We start from the raw sequence: 7,706 nt of genomic DNA, 5'->3' as shown, positions 1-7,706 counted from the left end.
ACGGGCAGATTGAGTCATGACTTATGGTTTATGGTTTTTGGGATGATAAAATAAAATAAGATAATTATATTTATGTTTAAGCTAGAAATAGTTGATAAAATAAAATAAAATAATTATATGTATGTTTAAATAATGATCATAAAATAGGCCAAAAAGATTATGGAGTACAATGATGTCAAGGGAACTATTCAATACAAAGTAAGAGAACCTCAAAACATGAAAACTTTATCTTTCTTACAAAGTAAGAAAACCTCAAAAGAGGAGAACCTTGTTTGTCGTATAATGATGTCCAAGAAACTATTAAGTACAAAGCAGAGTAACCTCAAAGCAGGAGAACCTCATATGCATGTGTATTTTTAAATACCAACTGGTTTGCGTGACTCTTATTGCATTGAATTTAAAAGAAATATTTTTTTAATAAATATTTTTTATATAAATCACATTAGCTGGTTCGAAACGTCGATCAAATAATACTAATGTGATTATTTCGAAATACATACTTACTAAAATTCTATATTACTTGAGTAAAAGTAATATTGGAGGATGGCTACCCTGTTTTAAATATATATTTTTTCTTAATAATTGAAAGTGAAATTAGTACTTTTTAATTAAGTCTTGTGAAAATAAAATTAAATTAAAGAGTGTTTTTTGTTTGATTTAATAAGAATTTGAATAATAAATTTCATGGTTTACATAATAATTCATAATACATTAATGAGTGATGAATGGGCAATGAATAATTTATTTTTAAAAGCAATAAAAATATGCTTTTATTTTTAATTTTTTTAATTAAAATTTGGTGAGAAAAACATTTTTTTAAATATGATATATTTTGAAGTTATTAGATTTAGTTGTAAATTTTAATAAATATTGAATCACTTTAACAATAGGTGAATCTTTAATTTATTATTTATTATTTTCTTTATTAAGTATGATTTTGATTGGTTTGATAATGAATTATTCCTTTATTATTTAAAAATTAAAATTACATTTCAAAATAAATTATTAATTATTATTTAAAAATAAGTATGATTTTGATTGGTTTGATAATGAATTATTCCTTTATTATTTAAAAATTAAAATTACATTTCAAAATAAATTATTAATTATTATTTAAAAATAGAATAAACATATATAGATATATATTACAAGATTCAAGATTTACTCTCGGAGTCATATTATATTAATATAGATTTATTTTAAATTTGGATTTATCAATCAGTGAGATATTCAAAGAAAATTTGAGAAAAGGTTTGCATTTCACAATCATTTTTCCCAACCACTCAGGATAAACATAATTATTCTCCCAACCACCCAGGATAAACTGAATTGACTTATCATGTTTATTGTTACTTTTATTACCTTTTTAATTGAGCTGAAATTATTTTTGAATGCAATACTTCTTTACAAGATCTCATTTAATGTGTTACTACAACACCTTCTCTCAACCTAATCCAAAGAAAATACGAACCTAATTAAACCATAGTCAACTTTTAGAAACATCCTTAGGGAGGATGTATCATATACTTTTTACACCAGCATAGATCCATAAACGTCTTTATGGAGGATGCATCATATACTTTTTACACCAGCATAGATCCATCTTAAGTACAGATCTAAGATGAGCATAGAGGGATCAAATTCCTACATGTGCAAACTTTTTTAGAGTGCAAAATACAATGTGTTATTTTTCATTGTTTAAATTGTATTTTTGAATGCTAAATAGAGTATACTACAGGACCAAATAAAAATTGTAACCATAAAAAATTAAATTCTTTTCTATACATAGATATATATGAAGTTGTTATCAACATAAATTAGTTAACATAGATCTTCAAATCGTTTATTTAAATCTTTTGTTGAAATATATTTGAAAAGTATAAGATTTAAACATGTGATTCACACATTTCTTTTACTTCTAATTACTTCACAACATATTCATTTTTTTATAGGCGACATTATTTTTCTATTTAGAATGTAATTTTTAATTTTAATTTTAATTTTAAAGGGGTACGGACGGACAGAGAAATTTACACATCCCCTTATACTAGGTTGTAGAATGAGTCTCTCGGCTCAATAAAGGGGCACAAATAGACGTACAAACTTACACACCACTCATACTGGGTTGTAGAATGAGCCTCTCGGCTCAATCATTAAATATTTTTCAAAATTATAATAAGGAAAAATTAAAATATTACAAACTAAGTGTCATTATTAGATTTCATATATCCCCAACAAATTGATCTTGTATCAAGATTTCCACTCAAACTCTCTTTACCAAGAGTCAATTGTAGTTGTTGTTGAACTAATTACAAAACCTAATGTGTTCACACTAGTATCACTATAGCTACCCTAAAGGAAACCTCCCTATCTTCTTCCACTACCACAGGTCTTGTCTACACCATGCCTACTATAGCTCCCTCCAGGAAACCTCCATAACTTCCTCTACTACTCCACCATGCCTGCTCAAACCATCTTCTCCTTTTGGTAGAACAACCCAAGATAGCTTTTTCCTCCATTTGGTCCAATGTAGATGCCCCCACCTCATTCATTGTGGTTTTCAAAGATCCATATACATACTCATTGGTATCATGAATGCATTGGGTGTGTCCAAAAAAATAATGAGCTAAATGTATTCCTCGTGAAAAGGCTTGGGGCAACCATGAAGGCAACCAGGAAGGGATGTGCTCAAACACGAGGAGATCTAGAGGTAACTAGATCATGGAAAATGAATGGCATTGCTCAAAGTAGCAACTAGGGAGGTCGAAAATGTTAGTGATATGGAAGTGGCATATCTCATCTTTTGCATATAATGGTTCTACAAATAGTAGAACACCAAAAACAATGTTCCTTAAAGAGGGAAGTGATTATCACACCCCTTTCATTACCCCAAATTTTATAATATAATTAAGAACATATAATAATGAGTGCTAGTTATTAAAATGCAAATTAGCTCTATTTAGCAATATTTTGGACATCAAAAAAATCTGATTGCAAAGCAATGTATCCTAATCATTCCTCATTTGGGTTTGGGAATGGATTCCAATAATACCTATTGGAAATCATGCCCCCCTCCATGGTACACTAAATAATCCAAAAGACCAAAGTGATCCCTCCATGGTAAACTAAATAATCCAAGAGACCAAAGTGATGTCACTAGTGTTGGTGGCATCGCTTATAGTGATCATATTGCATCATTCTCATGACCACATGGGAGATTCCTCACGGGTATGTACGCAACACCTCTTGACCACATGGGAGATTCCTCACGGGTATGTACGCAACACCAAATGTTGTTGCATGTGGAAGAGAAATAATAGGTTCAAAAAATTAGTACGGGTTGTCAAAGTCTATCATTGGCAAGTCTGGTAGCAAGTCTGGTAGTTGTTGGTGTTCTATTTGCTGGCTAATGTTATTCTGAGATCATTCGTTGGGATATTTTTCGTTGGGATATTTTGAACTCAGGCAGCATGAAACAAGCACTAGTTGAAGGTGTTGTAAAATTTGGTCGTCCAAATATGTTGAGCGCGGGCGCATAGTTTATAGGCGCAACTGGCCAATACTAGGAATTGACATTAGCCATAATCAAATCGCCTAGTCTAACGAGGAGGAGGAGGAGTTGACTTTTTCGAAAGTTATAGAAATTTCGGTCAGGATTTCTGTAAATCCAAGTTATAGCTGTTAAACTTCAAAATTTTAAGTGCTTGAGACAGTTTTGATGGTACGGAATCTATTTCCACCATCAAAAACACGATTTAAACCATACCTCTACAAAAAATTTTGAAAACTTTTTGCCCCCACTTTTAATGGTCCCTGCAATTCCTGGGCCTCATTAGACAACTCTTAATCAAATTTAATCAAATTTCGTTATGTTTTAATGTTTCGTTTAAGCGTGGTTAAACATCGCACATATTCCAAAGCACGTTGAGCCACCAGATTAGGATGGACGGCGATGGAGGCAATGCGCTCCCCTGCCTCCCCAATCTTTTAAACTTTAACGTAGCCGGGTGGGGAGGGGCGCATATTTTCGGTTAGTGCCAAAGATCATAGTAGGACCCCGAGTGGTTTCCAAAACCAGTTGGGAACCACCTGCATTCTGCTTATAGATACCGCTATATGACGTCAACATAAGATTTGGTCTATCAAATGAGGTGGCAGGTGGAAGCTTGAACCGTCGACCTAGGCTGGGCACAACAGCCAGCAATAAAGGAAGACCTTTATTCACCAGTGACTTGGAAAACCTGGGAAATGGAAGCTCATTCGAAACTTATCTAATAGGCCTGATGGTATGAGAAGGAATGTGCTTATCCGATCTGTAATGAAGGCAGACTACGCTACATTACATTTGGGTGTCATCACGAACCACAGCTTGCGTCTCACCTATGACTTTCATAGGTACAAGCTTCTGCGTTGCAGTATGAGCTGCCATTGAAAATGGTAAAATACCTTGATTTCATATTATTATTATTATCTAATTCGAAATTCAGGGCCAATACAGATACTACATATACTAAATATGTAAATTTGTAAATTGGTATAGGAGATTTTTTTGTTTGTAAAACAAGACACACATTTCTATTCAATTAGCTAATTGTCAAATTTACACACGGCATACATATTTTACTTTAAAATTCTAAACACTTACTCTTAACCATTACAGCTACTCAAACTATAACAAGCATGTAAATTTATTTAATAACAAACCCTAACTATAAGGCATAAGATATTTGATGTAAAGTATAAAATCGATTTAGTTGGTCTCTCAGCACCCCAAGTTGGAGTAAATATTCAACTTTTGGTGTTCAATCCTACTGGTGAACGTGGTAAAGGAGAGGAGGTCATCCTTGTAAATCCAGAGATTTACAAGTGTTCCAAGAAAAAATAGGTATTTACAGAGGGTTGCTTGTCATTTCCAGAAATTTATGCCAATGTGGAGCAACCTATGTCTGTAAAAATTCGAAGCTCGGGACATTAAGGGGAAAAAATTCATATTAAGTTTGAAGGAGTTCAATGTACATATTTTCCAGCATGAATATGATGACGTCCAAAGGATTTTTATTTTTAAGGATGCACCCAGATGTCCTCGAAGCTATCCGACCGATATTAAAGAATTTAGAACGGAAATATGAAAACAAAACATGTATGCCAAATCCTAAGCGATTTAAAGGTCACATATAATACTAAGTCGTAATGGAGCATATTTCTTTTTAAGCTTCAAAATTTCTAACACATGAGCATGAAGAGTGACCGTGAACTGGCACCAGACAGTGCAGAAATGTCTTCAAAGTGAAATTTATTTGTCCTCATTTCATTGTCTTGGTGTGCATGGCTATTTACACTCATAGAGACTTTTAGAGGATATGAATAACTATCCGAGGGCCCAATTCTATGGGTGGAATTTGTGGTCTTGTTTGTGTTAGTACTATCTTGAAAACTAGTTTTGAACCTTTGAGCTACAATTGAGGTCCATAGCTCTCAATCCTTTTTTGTGCAATGGTTTTTCAACCATGGTTATTGCTAAACAACATTATATATTTTTGACCAAATATCCAATAAAATTGTCTTGCCTTTGCTTGGTTATAGGCTAAGGCAATCAAGTATCTGAACATTTGGACATAGGTTGACATTCTTTGGGCCATAGCAAAGTCTCTTGTTGTTGGTGCATAAATTCATGTTGGCACTTAGGTTTCTGAAGTTGAACATATTTAAAACCATCTTGAAATGAGGAAAGTTCCGATACATAATTGGTGTACTCATTAAAGTGTCACATTTTTCATGAGGTCAACCATTGACATGAAAGATAGAAAAGTCAAAGGGAAAGGAAAGTGAAACTAAGTATAAAAATGTGAAAACGTCAAATGCAGAGATGTTACATATTGTTGTAATATAATTCAAGTATCCTTGAGTAACCGTTGGTTAGAATAGGTGGCAAAGTTTGCCTTGTTTATTGGGTAGTTCAGACAACACATAGTTGTAGGTGTCAAGCATTTTTTTGTTTTTAGAAATCAGTTTCACCATTATAGGCAGAGTCTTAGCTTTGTAAATGTGTAAAAGAACAAAAAGTCAGTGGTAAATGTAAAATGGGGATTTTTGGCACCGAGAGGAAGGGTTGGTAGCTTGAGGGTTGTGCCTTTTGTAAGTCCAATGGGCCTTTATATTTTGTAAATTCTCATATCCAAAAATTTTTCTCTTGGATTCATGGTTTGGAATAAATAAAGTTTGTTTTTCTTAACTATTTTCTATGTTTGAGCATCTTTAAAATTCATATATTTTATTTTGTTTCAGTTGGGCATTAATTAGAGCTATATGGAAGACCACTAAGGCCAAGCTAAGGAACAACTTCCCTCATTTCTCATGCCAATGTTATGTCTAAAACAAGATTTTAATATGAACAATTTGTTTGTATTATCCATCAACATCTCTTAATTGTTGTCATGATTTCATATGACGAAATTGTGCTATGCTATTTAACCATTAGAATATATTATGGTGTGATTTATACATTAACAAATATCAAATGCATTTAGTGAATGTCTGAGTTTGTTATTCTTCCTCTTAATTTCTTCCACCTTTTTCCTATTAGCTTTGTTCTCTGTCTTTCAGGACTCTATGCCCAATGGATACTCTCTTGGCTATCTGAGATTTTTGCTATTTTATCCCAGCTCTTTGTCATCTTGATTATTAGACTAGTCCACCATTTATCCATCTATTAAACTCTGCCCACTATGCTCAAAACCTAAAGATATTGTTCAGTGACAATGAACAACCAGTGAGCTTTGTCACATTTGAGAGCATCCCCTCTGGTTCAAGGGCCATCTTGGGCCTTAAGTAGGTTTGTTGTTACATTTAGCATAGTTCCTTGCATCCAGGAACTGTCTACAAGGTGTTACAACATTTGATGCCATTGCCAAGGAGCAGAGATAAGAAGATATCTTTCCTTGAGTGTATGACAAAGGAAAATTCTAATTTTTTATTGTGAACAAGGATTAGATATTGGATATTCACTACATATCATTCACCTGATGACTCCATGGTCTAAAATTTCACTAGCAACTCCACTAGATATAAATGGCGAACTCAGTTGATACTGCGATTAGTTCAAGGTATGCATGTTTATATTTCAAAAATATTCTTGGTTTCCCTAATCATTTTCCTAAAAATTAAGAATGTCTTGAGATGTGCCCATACTTCACTAGAGATGATCAAAGCAAAGCAGAAAAACACCTCTCAAATTTTCAGCATTTTGTTGATTGCCTCAAGATTGAACAAAAGGATGTGTACATGAGAATGTTTTATGATTCATTAGAAGGAAATTGTAGAGGTTAGGTTAAAAACTTGCCTCCCAAATCATTTGTGTGCCATCATATTTATATGGAACGGAACTCAGCTGCCGATTTACTATCCAAAGAAGCTGCGGTCAGGCCTCTCGGCACTTGGCTGATTCGGGAACAGAGGGATGGTACTCATTACCAATTTTACCACTGGTCGTTTATGGACATTACAAACTAGTTGGCTCAGAGGGAGCCTGGTTATATGTTTCTTTTTCTACCATTTGTAAATATTCATACATGCTTTTAAATTATCTGATGTATATATAACAAACATGCACTCTCTATGTAGAGTAATTTTGTTTAATTTTTGCTAAACTTCATATTTTGTTACACTAGATACTTATTATTTCAAAAGGCACTCTACCTCTCATACAA

The 7,706-nt window shown here is 33.1% G+C and overlaps 1 pseudogene; it reads left to right on the top strand.

The window, feature by feature from the left end:
* Positions 1–3,942: 3,942 nt before the first annotated feature.
* On the top strand, positions 3,943–5,178 carry LOC149161189 (peptide deformylase 1B, chloroplastic-like; annotated as a pseudogene).
* The last annotated feature ends 2,528 nt before the right edge of the window (positions 5,179–7,706 follow it).

This window comes from Pinus tabuliformis, chromosome 5_2 (genome assembly GCF_031772625.1).
Source record: "Pinus tabuliformis cultivar Carrire ecotype Pingquan chromosome 5_2, CPIR1, whole genome shotgun sequence".
NCBI lineage: Eukaryota > Viridiplantae > Streptophyta > Pinopsida > Pinales > Pinaceae > Pinus > Pinus tabuliformis.
The sequence above is the reverse complement of the archived record's forward strand: the minus strand, read 5'-3'. Positions and strand labels throughout refer to the sequence as shown.